The 15589-nt window shown below is 43.2% G+C and overlaps 1 protein-coding gene across 2 annotated transcripts in view; it reads left to right on the top strand.

The window, feature by feature from the left end:
* RNF149 (ring finger protein 149) overlaps positions 1-15589 on the top strand; it is a 61727-nt gene that overhangs the window by 21624 nt on the left and 24514 nt on the right. The gene's annotated exons all lie outside the window — the stretch shown is intronic.

Below are 15589 nucleotides of genomic sequence, written 5' to 3'. Positions count from 1 at the left end.
CGACGTGATGGCGGCGATGGAGAGCAAGGATACCCTTCCGGCAGCAGAGATGTTCCGGAGCGACGAGGACACGGCGACAGCGATGGAGCGACATCCAGGGCAGCGGTGACGGGTCCGGAGCGGCGGGGACACGTGAGTATTACCTCCTATGCAGTGGCCTTCAATCTGCGGACCACCAGATGTTGCAAAACTACAACTCCCAGCATGCCCGGACAGCCAGCGGCTGTCAGGGCATGCTGGGAGTTGTAGTTTTGCAACATCTGGAGGTCCGCAGGTTGAAGACCACTATTGGGTTCAAAATCTTTCTTTTTTTAGATTTTGCCCCTAAAAATTGGGTGCGTCTTATACGCCGGTGCATCCTATAGGACGAAAAATACGGTAACTTATATGATCACTTCTTTTGTGAAAATAACATGTACTTCTTATCACTATGCAATGCTGCATATGGGACAATAAATTTAGGAAATTCTTGTTGTGTTGTATGGAAAAATAAACGTGGAAGCATTTTCTTTTAGCGTTGTTGAAGAAGAGGTCCACGGAGAAGATATTTTGGTATTTTCATATAATTGCCAGCCATTTGTGGTTACTTTTCTTCTGCCCTTTAGTCATTTTCCTTCCCCTTGTTTTTTTAAACTTGTCTTTCTGCAGTTAGCAAGGGCAGTGATGTAGATAGATGGAAATGTAGGATGTACACAGGGTTTATACGGCACCAGATAACTTTTCTCTATAAGGGTGAAGTCTATGGGGGGCTTTTATCAAGCTTTTCACACTGCTTTTTTGGTGTAAATTTGTCGTAGATTTGTTGTACTTGCGCAAAAAGCATGGGAATTTTTGCTTAAAGGGGTACTCCGGTGGGAAAAAAAATGTTTTAAAACAGATTTGTTAAACAGATTTGTAAATTACTTCTATAAAAAAAAATCTTAATCCGTCCAGTACTTAACAGCTACGGTATACTACAGAGGAAGTTGGATTGTTCTTTTCGGTCTGACCACAGTGCTCTCTGCTGACACCTCTGTCCATGTAGGAAACTGTCCTGAGCAGGAGTGGTTTGCTATGGGGATTTGCTCCTACTCTGGACAGTTCCTGACATTGACAGAGGTGTCAGCAAAGAGCACTGGTGTCAGGCAGAAAAGAATAACTCCACTTCCGATGGAGCATACAGCAGCTGATAAGTACTGGAAGGATTGAGATTTTTTAATAGAAATAATTTACAATTCTGTTTAACTTTCTGGAACTAGTTGATTTAAAAAAAAAAGTTTTTCACCGGAGTACCCCTTTAACCTATTAAGGACACAGGGCGTACCTGTACGCCCTGCGTCCATTCCCAGCTGCTAATGAAAGCCGGGACCCTGGGTTAATAGCATGCGGCACCGATCGTTGTGCCGCGCGCTATAAACCCTTTAGATGTGCCCTCCAAAGTTGATCGCCGTGTTTAAAATGAAAGTAAAAGCTTCCCGGCTGCTCAGCTGGTCTTATCGGGACCATTGCGGTGAAATCGCGATGTCCCTATCGGCTATGAAGTAGCAGGAGGGTCTCTTACCTGCCTCCGTAGCGTCCGATCGGTGATTGATTGCTCCAAGCCTGAAATCCAGGCTTGAGCAATCGACTGCCGATAACACTGATCTTTGCCGTGCTAATGCACGGCAATGATCTGTGTATGAGATCGGTATGTGCAGTGTAATAGCCATCCCCCTGGGCTATAACAGAGCAAAAAAAAGTGAATAAAGATCATTTAACCCCTTCCCTAATCAATGTTTGAATCATTAATTAAACAGCACGGTCAATAGCGTACGTGCAAACAAAGTCCAAAGTCCAAAATAGCGTATTTTTGGTCTCTTTTCATATCATGAAAGAATTAATAAAAAGCAATCAATACAAAAATGGTACCTATAAGAACTTCAGATAACGGCACAAAAAAAATAAGCCCTCATACCGCCCCGTATGCAGAAAAATGAAAAAGTTATAGGGGTCAGAAGATTACATTTTTAAACGTATACATTTTCCTGCATGTAGTTATGATTTTTTATAGAAGTGCGACAAAATCAAACCTATATAAGTAGGGTATCATTTTAATTGTATGGACCTACAGAATAAAGATAAGGTATCATTTTTACCGAAAATGGCACTGCGTGGAAACCAAAGACCCCAAAAGTTACCCAATTACATTTTTTCTTCAATTTTGTCGCACAATGATTTTTTTTCCCGTTTCGCCGTGTTTTTTTTTTTTGTGTAAAATGACTAATGTCACTGCAAAGTAGACTTGGTGGTGCAAAAAATAAGCCATAATATGTTAATTTAGGTGCAAAATTTAAAGCGTTGTGATTTTTAGAAGGTGATGAGGAAAAAATGAAAATACAAAAACTGAAAAATCCTGCGTCCTTAAGGGGTTAAGCAAAGATTCACAAGTACAACAAATCTGTGACAAATTTACACCAAAAAAGCAGTGTGAAAAGCTTGATAAAAGCCCCCCCATAGACTTCACCCTTATAGAGAAAAGTTATCTGGTGCCGTATAAACCCTGTGTACATCCTACATTTCCATCAATATACATCAGTTGTTTTCTACCGGAGTACCCCTTTAAACGATTTTGACTAAAATGACTTTGGTACACACTTTTGCATTTTTAGCAGTGACAAAAGATTTATTAAGTTGCTGAGCTGTGATTGGTTGATATGGGAAAATCGCTAAAAAAAATTTCACACAGTTTGATAAATCTGGGCAAATATTTAGGTCATCAATAAATTTTTCATATAAAAAAAAAAAGTGCTTAAAAATCATATCCCTTTGATTCCACGTGCATTTTTCGCATGTTTTTTTTCTCCCACTGGAATCAAGTGTGGAGCTCAAAGATGTTTTGTAGTTGACAAGGTTCATTTTGGCACTGTCGTTGGAAGGAGACTATGCCAGAAACGGCATGAAAGTAATAAGAAAAACGCATTGAAATAGAAGCCGTTTAAGGGGCTGTTCTACGAGGCAGATTCTCATTGATACACACTTTGATATTTTGCTTTGAATTGTCACAAAATTGTGGGCAACCTGCCAACTGGGCAGAAATGTGTTGAAAAATCTTGAGAACCCTGCAAACTTAAAAAATGTGTGACTTTTAAGATATGGATCTGTATTATGTGTTCAGTTTATTAAATGGGATTTTTCAAGTTTTGTCACATTCTGACGCCACAAAGGATGTAGTTTATTTTCAAATCAAGAGATGTGTATTATAGGGTTTATGTATTATCAGTGCACAAGCCATATATAAAAAGGTGTCCAACTAATAATAAAGTACCCACTGGAGTAGGACAAGAAACTGAGCAAATGATTAATCCCCCCCCAATGGTTTGTAACTCTGGGAACATGCCCTTGCTCTTTTCTCTTGTGATTCTACAGCCATATCTTCTCCGGGATGTCACACTGTAGGTTAGCAACCATAATTTTCCATTGGAATCTGGCCTGGTGGGGCTTATCTTACACCAATGTGTCTGCTCCTGAAACCCTCCACAACAGTGGTCTCGATCTGTGGCCCTTCTGATGTTGCTAAACTTCAACCTCCAGCATGCCCAGACAGCCAACAGCTGCAGGGATGTGGAAATCCTATCGCCCCACGCCCGGGACATGTAGTTCCGGGCGCCAGGCAGGTGAATTTTTCATAGATTAAGCCCTGTATCGGGCAAGCAGGGACAGACCGACTTCCCCCTGATTTTTATTTAATGCCGGCGTGAGGCACAGGAGCGGATGCAGACTTGCATGGATGCAAGTCTGCACCTCCACCGGTGTAGAAGAAAACTGTGTCTTGAACCGTTCTGTGTCCCGAACAGCTGATGAAAGTGCTGAGACACTGTGATTGGTTGATTGGGGGGGGGGGGGTGTTTTCTGCACTACATCGGCGCTCAGGGTGTATGGAGCGGCTCCTGACTCGTGCCCGCTCCATACTCGGCGGGTCCTGGCTGATTTAAGTAGCTGGGGGCCGCCGCTATAAGCCCGGCATGCGGCGATCGCAGCGGCCGGCTATTTACCCTTCACCACTGTCAAAGTTGACAGCAGTGTCTAAAGGGATCTTTTAACCAACCCTGGTGGTCTAGTGTGGTGGATCCCCCCCCCCCGCAGCGCAATCGCGGGGGGCGATCCCCTGTGGATCCATCCATGGCTGCCCCCATAATCTGCATTTGATTGAACCTGTTCAAGGCAGACTCAATCAAATGAACACAGATCAAATGGAGTTCAATAGAGATGCATTGATCTGTATGTGGAATCTAAATGATTCCTCCTAAAAAAAAAAAAAAAAGTGTATAAAAAAAAAAGTTTAATAAAAGTTTAAAAACACCCATTAACCCCTTCCATATTAGAGGTACGTTCACATGGGCGGATTTATTTGCAGGTTTCCCGCTGCGTATTTGAAGGGGGGGGGGGTCTCTTTTCTGCTGTCCGCAGCAGATTTTCCCCTTTTCCATATAAAAATATGTAAACATAATAAAAATAAACATATTTGCTATTGGCGCGTGCATAATTGACTGAACTATTAAAAAATAACATTTTATATCCCGTACAGTAAATGGCGTTAACGTAAAAAAAAAAAATCACAGAATTGCTTTTTTATGTTTAGAACATCATATCCCAGTGTTCAAAAAGTCTGATCAATGCCAAAATGGTACCGATACAAACAGCATATTACGGCCCCAAAAATGAGCCCTCATACAGCCAAGTATACGGAAAAATAAAAATATTATAGGGGTCAGGGCTTTTATTTTTTTGAATTAAAAAGTTAAAAAAAAAAATAATAATTATTAAAACGTGACGGAAACTAAAATTTGGTATTGGTGTAATCAGGCCGACGTAAAGTATCAAAATAGCGAAAAAAAGAAAACCTCAAAATTTGCAATATCTGGGGGGCCACAGTTTAAGACCACTGCTCTGCAATCTTAGGTGACAGTGCCAGGATAACCTATGACTGGTGTAGTGTACATTGCCAGCCATTGAAATGAAAGGCTGCCCATATACAATTTTAGCGGCTCCCCACTCTAGTGAAGGGAGGTTGCAGCAAGGGATCACATTATATGATGCCCCCAGAATGCATATAGAAAGGGGTTATAAACACAAGACAGTCTCTGTATGCATTAAACTAAAAGTGAACTTTGTTCTTGTACAAGTGAACTCCTTCGCTGATACTATAAATGTTTTTAATGTCTTCCGAGTGAAACCTGCCAGTCACCACATACTTCTACCACTTCCAGGAAAAACAACCTAAAATATCCAACTTCTGTCCTTTTTTAGGCCACTTTGTTAGTAACCTGTTCTGTATACACCAGTTATTTGTGCTGAAATTACAGCTGAGCCCTGTATCCACATCCTTAGGCATCATCCTGCTGTTTTTTTTGTTTTTGTGATAGAATAAACTGCCCACAGTCTTAATATGGAAGAGCAAATTGTAGCTTTGTTGGTGATTGTTGTCTTTGGTATCTACTAATGTGATGCCTACTGTGATATTGCGCCTAGCTTTGGGCGATCATTGATGCTTCTGTACGTTATTAGATTTCAGCTGTGAATAGCAGAAGAGTACCGGAGCCGTGTCCGCTTCACTGGTCTGCACAGGTGATGGATACATTTACCGCAGCACTTGTGCTGAACCCTGCCACTGGCCATACTGATAAAATATTAACACGACAACCTAGGATCATTTTTTGGCTTCTTTTTACTAAAAGGCTGTGTACAGTTGGTAAATGGCATAAATTTTACAATTGGAGATCATTTCTGTCATTGGAAATGTAGTGGCACGTAGACTTTTTCCTGACACGTTTTCAAGTAATAAAGTCTCAACAGATCAGTTATGTCCCCATATGTGCCCAGTCAGTGACACCAGAAGAGCAGTAAACCCAGCATAAAGTGTTAGATTGGTAAAACAGAACCAAAGACGTAGCATTACACTTTTATCAGTTAAAGGAGTTTTGGCCTGAATTTCATACAATAGGCCATAATTGTCCTGTCGGTGAGTGCAGTGGTTGACTTTCTTCAGTAGTCCCAAGAGAACATGAATGGAGCAGAAGTGTACATATCCAATCAGGGAAATGCTGCCCCCTTATTCTTTTCATCCGTGAGGGTCACTTTTTTATCTGTCCGCGATATGTCATTGTGGCAAAACCAATACACAGACATGCCAGGTCCTCCAGAACAGGGCATTTATCTTCTCTGGCTAATATGAGAGTCTTATAGGGTTTGTCTAGAATAAAAATAATAATAATAATAATTATAATTAAAAAAATGCAGCTTCAAAAACAGCAACACTCCTGTCCACAGATTGTGTGTAATACTGGCATTCAGTCAGTCCCATTCACTTCAGGGGGGCTAAGCTGCAATACCATACACAACCTGTGGACAGGAGTGGTGCTGTTTTTGCAAAAAAGAAGCAGCATTTTTCTTATTCTGGACAATTCTCTAATTGGGTGTTTAAAGCATATATGTCCTGTGTGTTACTGTTTTATTTCTTTTTGCCCATTTTAAAGTAGACCTGAATTATTTTTGCTCTCAAGGTTACTGAAACTTTTAGTACCACACAAATCTCCGGGGCTATTTTCAGCTCCCGATTGATTGATGACTTCTATGTGGTTAAGATGCATATTCAGCTTAGAAATAGATTTGGTCCAGATTGGACTCATAAGTCTCATTGGTCATAAAACAAAATTTATAATGGCCTCTTATTAATGTCACCCTGCTGTAGATCAGAAAAGCTGTGCACAGAAACACCCAAAATTTTCACGCCACTATTCTTCACTTTGTTGGGCAAAACTTGGTCATTTATTTGTCTAGGTAATTTCAGTAACATTTAGAACAGCTTTGCTATTATACAGTGAAACCTGTCCAAAGCACCAACTTCTTAAGAACAATAGAACAAGGTATAGATACAGCGATCGGCACTACCTTAATCAGCCTTGCAGCGGTACATAGGAAGATGAGGGCCGATATATACAGTCCTCTGTCGTGGTTCACTTGAGAGCTGTGCACCAGTCACCGATCTACGGTGCTCTAACCCCTTAGGGACAGCTGTGACAAATGAACAGATGAAGCATAGAAAAAGAAAAAGTGAGGGGAGCACTCACGAAGACCCAGTCTCAGTTGCGGTGCAAAGTGTTCTTTATTCAGGTGGTCTGAAGAAGCGCCCAGCCAGAGGCGTGAAAGCTTACCTGTCACACCGGCGTTCCTGGCGTCCAGCTTGGTTTTATACGCACCTGAATAAAGAACACTTTGCACCGCAACTGAGACCGGGTCTTCGTGAGTGCTCCCCTCACTTTTTCTTTTTCTATGCTTCATCTGTTCTTAAGAACAATCCTTAAAGGGGTACTCCGGGCCTGAGACATCTTATTCCCTATCCAAAGGATAGGGGATAAGATGTCTCACCGCGGGGGTCCCGCCGCTGGGAACCCCCGCAATCTTGTACTTGCCACCCACCTGTTTGAGCTGCACGCCGCGGTGCCAGATCACAAACAGCCGGGAGGTGACCACGGGGCCGGAGTATCGTGACAACACGACTCCGCCCCTGTGTGACGTCACCCCGCCCCCGCTATGCAAGTCTATGGGAGGGGGCGTGACAAAAGTCAATACATCACCTAAAATGTTTTGAGGTATGTGTAATAAGAATTCATGCCTGATAACTAGAATTGTCAGGGATGTTGGGACAATTCGTTTGACTGATGGATAGCAAAGTCAGTGTGTGGTGGTTTGATGCAGATGCTGGACCCTATAATGGCAATTGCTGAACTACAGAATGCTAATGTAGTGGAGAATTTAGTAGTTAAAGTGAACCTGTCACCACTTTCATGCTTACCAAAGCACAAGTCATTGAGGGGGGTCCCTGGCAACTTCTTTCCGCCCACAGCTTTGAGTGATAGATCATGTTAAAGGGGTACGCCGGTGTAAAACTTTCTATTTTTTTTATTTTTATGAACTGGTGCCAGAAAGTTAAACAGATTTGTAAATTACTTTTATTAAAAAAAATCTTTATACTTCCAGTACTTATTAACAGCGGTAAGCTACAGAGGAAATTCTTTCTTCTTTGCTTTTTTAATTTCTTTTTTTGCCTGATACGGGCATCAGGTGTCAGCAGAGAGCACTGTGGACAAGACAAAAAAAGAAATTAAAGAATTTCCTCTGTAGCATACAGCTGCTAAAAAGTACTGGAAGGATAAAGATATATATATTTTTTATAGAAATAATTTACAAATCTGTTTAACTTTCTGGCACCAGTTCAGTTGAAAAAAAAAGTTTTTCACCGGAGTACCCCTTTAAGGAACAGTCACAGTTCTGTCAAGGCTGGTAGGGCAGGCAGAAGCCATTGGGGACCACTCCTATGACTTGTGGTTTGGCCAGCATGAAAGTGATGACAGGTTCCCTTTAATCTGTGAGTCATTACCAAATTAGCTTTCTTCTATTGATATAGTCACCCCTTTATTCTTTCACTCAAGTCATTTCAGCATTTGTCTTCTTTCTTTTGGATGCCTGTTTAATGTTCAGATGGACATCTAGTTATGTGTGTTTCAGTAGGGGACATTTTTATATCAGTGGATACAGTTTGTGACATAGAATTTGTGATTTAAAGTCCTCTAGGATCCTTCATTATAATTATACAAGGTGGATTGAAGGTAAGGAGAAAGTACGGTCGTAAATCCATCAGCATGTTATGTATTGTGAGAAGTGTCCCTGCACAAATAAACAAACGTTGAGCGTCTTTCAAGCCAGCTCTTCTGTTTGATGTTGTGCCAAGCGAGGGTAGTCACATGAAGAAAGCTTAGCTTCAGGCTCGGCTCATAAATGTTACACAAAAGCTTTTGTTTTAAGAGAATTTGAGAACAATCTGTTCCAGGCAGATTATTTAGCACCAAAAGTGGCGACAAGGTTATGATCTGTTATTTCTGATTATTGATGCATTGTAATGTAGCAAAATTGCCTCGGCAGCCTGTGCCCACGAATGAGGAAGAATGCAGTTTTCTAAGGAAGGATCACTTTGTGACATTATCAAAGCTGTGTACATATGTATAAAGAAGTCATATGAATCATTTGTTATGGCAGAGGGCGATCTATAAACCAGACATTTGTACTTTTACTTTTTAAGCTGGCCATACACAGTGAGATATACTTGAGATATACTGTATGCCTATACTTTATAACATTTGTTTTTTGATTTTGTGGATTATATATAAATATATAGTGTAGGTAGAAATAGTAGCTTGCACTCACTGTCCTCGTAGCTTGTCGTGACATGAGCATTCTGTGCGGCAGGGAGATGTTCTGATGCGGGCGCTCAGAGGCTAACAGCCGTTTTCGCACACAGCCATGTGCTTCTTCCTGCCTCCAAGGAGGCCACATCAGAACATCTCCCTGCCGCACAGAATGCTTGTGTCATGACAAGCTACGAGGACTAGCATTCTGTGCTGCAGGGAAATGTTCTGAATGGGGGCGCTCAGAGGCTAAAAGCCGTTTTCGCACATCCAAGGAGGCTGGAAGAAGCACACGGCTGTGTGCGAAAACAGCAGTAAGCCTCTGAGCACCCGCATCAGAACATCTCCCTGCCGCACAGAATGCTCGTGTCATGACAAGCTACGAGAATGAGCATTCTGTGCGGCAGAGAAATGTTCTGATGCGGGCGCTCAGAGGCTAAAAGCCGCTTTCGCACACGGCTGTGTGCGAAAACAGCAGTTAGCCTCTGAGTGCCCGCATCAGAACATCTCCCTGCCACACAGAATGCTCGTGTCGTGACAAGCTATGAGGGCAGTGAGTGCAGGCTACTATTTCTACCTACTCTATTGGATTACTGCACCTTATATCTTACCAGCTTGGCACCCCGTCGGTAGCGAACCATACTACAGCTACTGCCACTGATAGATACTGAGAACTAGGGATCGACCGATATCGTTTTTTTAGGGCCGATACCGATAATCGGTGGAGGTTAGGGCCAATAGCCGATAACTTATACCAATATTCCGGTATAAGTTATCGGCTATTTATCCCCCCTCGACACCACTGCAGTGCATTGATTTAAAGCGGGCGCTTTAAATCAATGCACTGCAGTAGCTTTTGCAGTGCCATAGGCCGCCGCCGCCGCCACCACCACCCGCTTCTCTCCCCCTACCTGTGAGGGTGGTCCGGGCCATCCATCCTTCCTGTAGTGTCCGGGGGTGTTCCGGGTGAAGGATGAACCGGTCCGGGCTGTCCTTCTCCGGCGGTCATCTTCTTCACTCCGGGCAGGCTCCGGCCTAGTACGCTGCATAGACGCCCGTGCGCAGCGACGCACCTGACGTCACGGCGTAGCGGCGTCTATGCAGCTACTAGGCCGGAGCCTGCCCGGAGTGGAGAAGATGACCGCCGGAGAAGGACAGCCCGGACCGGTTCACCCGGAACGCCCCCGGACACTACAGGAACGATGGATGGCCCGGACCACCCCCATTACGGGTAAGTTTAAAATTTTTTTATTGACTCGGAGGGCGGGGGAGGGGCCCGATCGGTATAGCGGTATGGGCAAAAATCCATACCTGTATACCGCCCAGCACTAGCGGTGGGGGGCGGCGTGGCGGGTCGGGGGGGGGGGGTCGTGGTGGGGGCGGGGCGGGGGATTTGGGCATTATCGGCTTATCGGCAAGGTAATTGCCGATACCGATAATGCCCAAAATCGTGATTATCAGCCGATAATATCGGCCATACCGATAATCGGTCGATCCCTACTGAGAACTATTATACTTGATTGTGACACTCGGACTCTTGTATGTGATTGTGCTCTCTGTATTCAGCTCCTCTTCCCAAATATATATTTGTGTGTGTATGTGTTAAATCCACAGCAGATTATGTATATGTGAATTTTCACGCAGGGAGAAACTCAGTAAAATTGCAGATGGAAAATCTGGAGTACAATTTTATAAATCTTGAGAGATTTACCAAAACCTGAGGAAAAGTTTCCCTGGTTGCCCATAGTAACTAATAAGATCTGATTGGTTTCTATAGGCAACTGGGAACCTTTCCCAGGTTTTGATAAATCTCCACCCTTATTCATATGCTGGGGAAAAAATTTAAGTGGAAATTGACCTCTGATGGATTTTAATTCCACATTTTGTCACTTGTTATGTGGCTGATATTTTGTGGACAAAACCATAAGTGGACCCAAAAAAAACAAAAACATTTTTCATAGTATATAGTTCTTCTGTCGTGTCGGTTCCACGCAAAATACTATGGCCAAAAATAGGGTTGTTCCTTATTCTGAAAAGTTACTTGAAATGACAGGCACACTATAACAACACAGAGCGTACATGTGCGCTCTGTGCGCGCTCTTTGTGTATGAAGCATGCTTCATATGTGTCATATCATTGTCTAGTGTTAGCAATCAAAAGATGGCTATTAATAGTCCCCTATGGTCACTTAAAAAATGGTGTTTTAGAAAGTGTTATAAGTAGGCGTACAGTTGACCCAATGTTTTGCGATTTTTCTGGCTTCACAGTTAGTTAATAAATATGCATAAAATTTGGAAACTGTAACCCCCCCCTCTTTTTTTTTTTCTTTTGCATTTTGTCATTTTTGTGCAGATATAGCATACCAAAAAAAAACATGAAATGAATGACATGAAAAGTCAAATAGTTGTATTTTGTCATTGCTACATGTCAGAGCTCACACAGATGGAGCAGCGTTATCTGAAAGCATGGCACAACCTGGTACTTGGCACATGGACTCTAACATGTCCTTGTGTATATACTCTGAGTGGGCAGTGCAGATATTGCGCAGTTTGCCTCTATTGCTATGTGCTGGAATTCAGCGTGTAGCTCTATTCTGTTCATTGAGCTGTTTGTTTTATGCATCTAGAGATTATCACTACCAACCTAACTGGTCTCATTAATGTGTTGGCAGAATTAGTGTCTTGCGCATTGAGTTTTGCAGTTATAACTTCTTTTCTCTTGTGGTAATCTAGATATTTTTTTATTTCCATAGATACATTTTTAATTAAAAGAAATGTAAGAGGTATTTCAGCCATTGTTTTAAATCTTAATATGCCCAGGTTGCCCCAATTCAATTAAAAAATTACCTTTGACTTAGCTTCTGCGGCTCCCCTGGTGCCTCCAGTATCGCTGTCTCAGTCTCTGAGGCCTGAAATGCAACACTGCAGCTCAGCTAATCGCTGGCCTCCGCAATGTCCAGCCTTGGCCAGTGATTGGCTAAGCAGCAATATGACAAATTGGACCTAGACTTTATGACTCGCCCTTACCTGCCTCTTGCCGCCGATCCAATGATGCAGCATGGGCTTAGTCAGTCTATATCAATGGATAGCCGATCACGCTGTATATTGCTATGCCATAGCCCATAGGCATATATCAGAAAAAAAATTGTAAAAAGCGATCAAAAAGTCCCAGAAAAAAAAAGGTACTGATTAAAAACTACAGATCACAGGGCAAATTTTTTTTTCACCGTGATCTGTAGTTTTTATCGGTACCATTTTATGCATATGAATTATGTTAAAAGAAAGAAAAAAAGTTTATATATTTTTTTTTTAAGTAGTACAATAGTAGAAAAACGATATATACTGGGTATTATTTTAATCGCATTAACCTACAGAATAAAGATAATGGCACAGATTTATGAAACTGTGGGAGGGAAAAACTGGAGGGATTTTCTCACAGCAACCAATCACAGCTCAGCTAACGAGCTCTGGGTCAATGTATTATTTTTACCATAGAGTGAACTGTGTAACAACCAAACCCCCCAAAAGTTGCAAAATTGCCCCCTCCCATAGGCTTGCATTGAGGTGGGCGGAGCGTGACATCACACGGGGCGGAGCCTTGACTTTACAACGCTCCGGCCCCGTGATCAGACCCGGAGCGAGCACGCTCCGGGGACTGATTATAAACTGGGTGCGGCGTGCAAGATCACGGGGGTCCCCAGTGGCGGGACTCCCGCGATCAGGCATCTTAACCCCTATCCTTTGGATAGGGGATAAGATGTCTAAGCGCCGGAGTACCCCTTTAAGGGGTTAAAGGTTACCTGTCTCTTAAAAATCCTCTGATATGTCCTAAGGGCATGTTTTGATGAGTGGGTATCCCATTGCCAAGATCTCCACTAATCTAACAAATAAAGGGGCAATAACGCTCTTCTGTGTCTTTGCCTGTTCATTTGCAGTGACTGGTCATGACATGCCCGGTGTACCGATACAGCTATAGTAAATAACCTTTAGCTGACATGGCATTTTCACATTTTGGTAGATAAGGTACTCCAGATTTCTTCCACACTCTCTACTGTGTCTGAGTTGGATGTGTTACTTTTTGAACCTGATTGGAAATGGGGACGGGTGTGAGAAGAAAAGCAGACAGACAAGGGCGATTCTTTGAAGATGTCTCTCTCTATTGTTGTATTATATTATGTGGCGAGTAACAAAGCAGACTTCCTACTACATTACATAGCACATCCCAGGAACATTAGCCTTGGAATTATCCTTTTAAAAAGGTGAGGGGGTTCCTCTTAATTTTGGCACTGCCAGACCAACACAGCTTGGCTTATTTGGGAGACTTAGCTTTTTTGTGTGTAAACAAGGGTCCTCGAGGGCCTTTTTTATTTTTTCTTTGTTTTTCTTTAGTTTGTCTTTAGTAGAACGGTGAAGTAAAGTAAAATAATCTCACGAAAATGTGAATACTCCACCCCTAGACATCTTATCCAAAGGATAGGGGATAAGATGTTTGATTGCGGGAACCCCCGCAACCTCCCTGCTGCACCCAGCATTCATTTAGAACATCGGGTGCAGCGCTAGAGGCTCGTGACATCACGGCCATGCCCCCTCAGTGCAAGTCTATGGGTGGAGGCTGTGGCACCCCAGATATGCAGGGCGGAGGCTCGTAACGTCATGGGCATGCTCCGCTCGTGACATCACGGCCACACACCCTCCCATAGAATTGCATTGCGGGGCGTGGCTGTGATGTCTCCGCCCCGCATTGCCAGTCACCGGATATCTGGGGTGCCACAGCAGAGATCGCGGGGGTCCCCAGCAGCGGGAACCCCGCGATCAGACATCTTATCCCCTATACTTTGGATAGGGGATAAGATGTCTAGGGGCGGAGTACCCCTTTAAAGGTTTTCTTTACTTGTTCTTTGGATATATCATTAAAACCAAGAAGAATGGAAGGAACAGACAAGGCCCTAACGTGCTCAACCAGCCTGGGAGGAGAAGTTTTGTTCCTTTATTGTGGCACACACTTATCCATCTTCAGATCACACAAGTGGACAAAGGAGGATTATACTTAAAGGAACATGTATTTTAGAACTGGACAAAGGGAAAGCTAGATGTCTTTAAAGGGGCTTGCCCATGAACAACATTTATCACTTTTCATAGAAATTCCACCATTTCAAAAAGCAACCTACTTTATACCACAGGCTTACTAGCAGTATTGGTGTAGTTTTCATTTAGTGTGAAATTTAGTGTATCCCTTAGATCCCATCTGAAATCTACAAGACCCAAACAGATACGTGCATGGCATTCCTAGTGTAAATTCTGCTGTCCTTGGGGACATTATTAATAATGTTTATCTTACAGCAGTATTTTGGCGCAGTCATAGTAAACTTATGCTCTGCCTGCTTCCCAAGGGGTTTTGTAGCCTGGAACCGCTTCAGCGTATGCAGAGACTTCTTCTTGCACCTGTCTATCCGGCATCTGTTGTCTGTATTAAACTGGGATTTTTAGATGTTTATTTTAAAGGGGAATTCTGTAACTAGAAGTAGTAGGGACCTTGATCTTAGTGATCCATCAATTGTTAAAACATTCGGTCAACTTTTTTTTAATGGTGGATTCAGATGTGGATAAATGATCCTGCTGAAGATTTCATCACAAATACATGGCTATTCTATGGTAAAAATATGTACCATATATACTCTAGTATAAGCCGAGTTTTTCAGCACGATTTTTCGTGCTGAAAGGCCTCCCTCGGCTTATACTCGAGTGAACTCTCCACCTGTCAATCCCTTCTCAGTGGTCTTCTACCTGCGGACCTCTAGATGTTGCAAAACTACAACTCCCAGCATGCCGCATGATGGGAGTTGTAGTTTTGAAACATCTGGAGGTCCGCAGGTTGAAGACCACTGCGGCCTTGGTCATCATCCAGACCCCCTTTTAGTTTTCTACTCGCCTCCCCTCGGTGGGAAGGAAGGGTGAGCTGGTCCGGGCCATTTATGCTGCGGGGACCGTCCGGTGAGGAGGGTTAGTCGTTCCGGGCTGTCCATTTTCACTGGGAGGCCCTCTTCTCCGCTTCGGACCGGCCCCGGACTAGTAACGTTGCCTTGACTACGACGCACAGGGACGTCCGTGCACAGCAGACGTACCTGGGCATAAACTGATGAAGGGATTGACAGGCGGTCATGATAAAGGGGGGTGATGATGACAGGGGTCTGGATGATGACAGGGGGTGATGATGACGGGGGTGAAAATGACAGGGTGATGATGAGGGGTTGTTAATGACGGGGGTCTGGATGATGACAGGGGGGATGATGACATGAGGGGATGATGTATTTCCCACCCTAGGCTTATAGTCGAGTCAATAACTTTTCCTGGGTTTTTGGGGTGAAATTAGGGGCCTCGGCTTATATTCGG

Source organism: Hyla sarda, chromosome 2 (assembly GCF_029499605.1).
Source record: "Hyla sarda isolate aHylSar1 chromosome 2, aHylSar1.hap1, whole genome shotgun sequence".
Taxonomy (NCBI): domain Eukaryota; kingdom Metazoa; phylum Chordata; class Amphibia; order Anura; family Hylidae; genus Hyla; species Hyla sarda.
The sequence above is the reverse complement of the archived record's forward strand: the minus strand, read 5'-3'. Positions and strand labels throughout refer to the sequence as shown.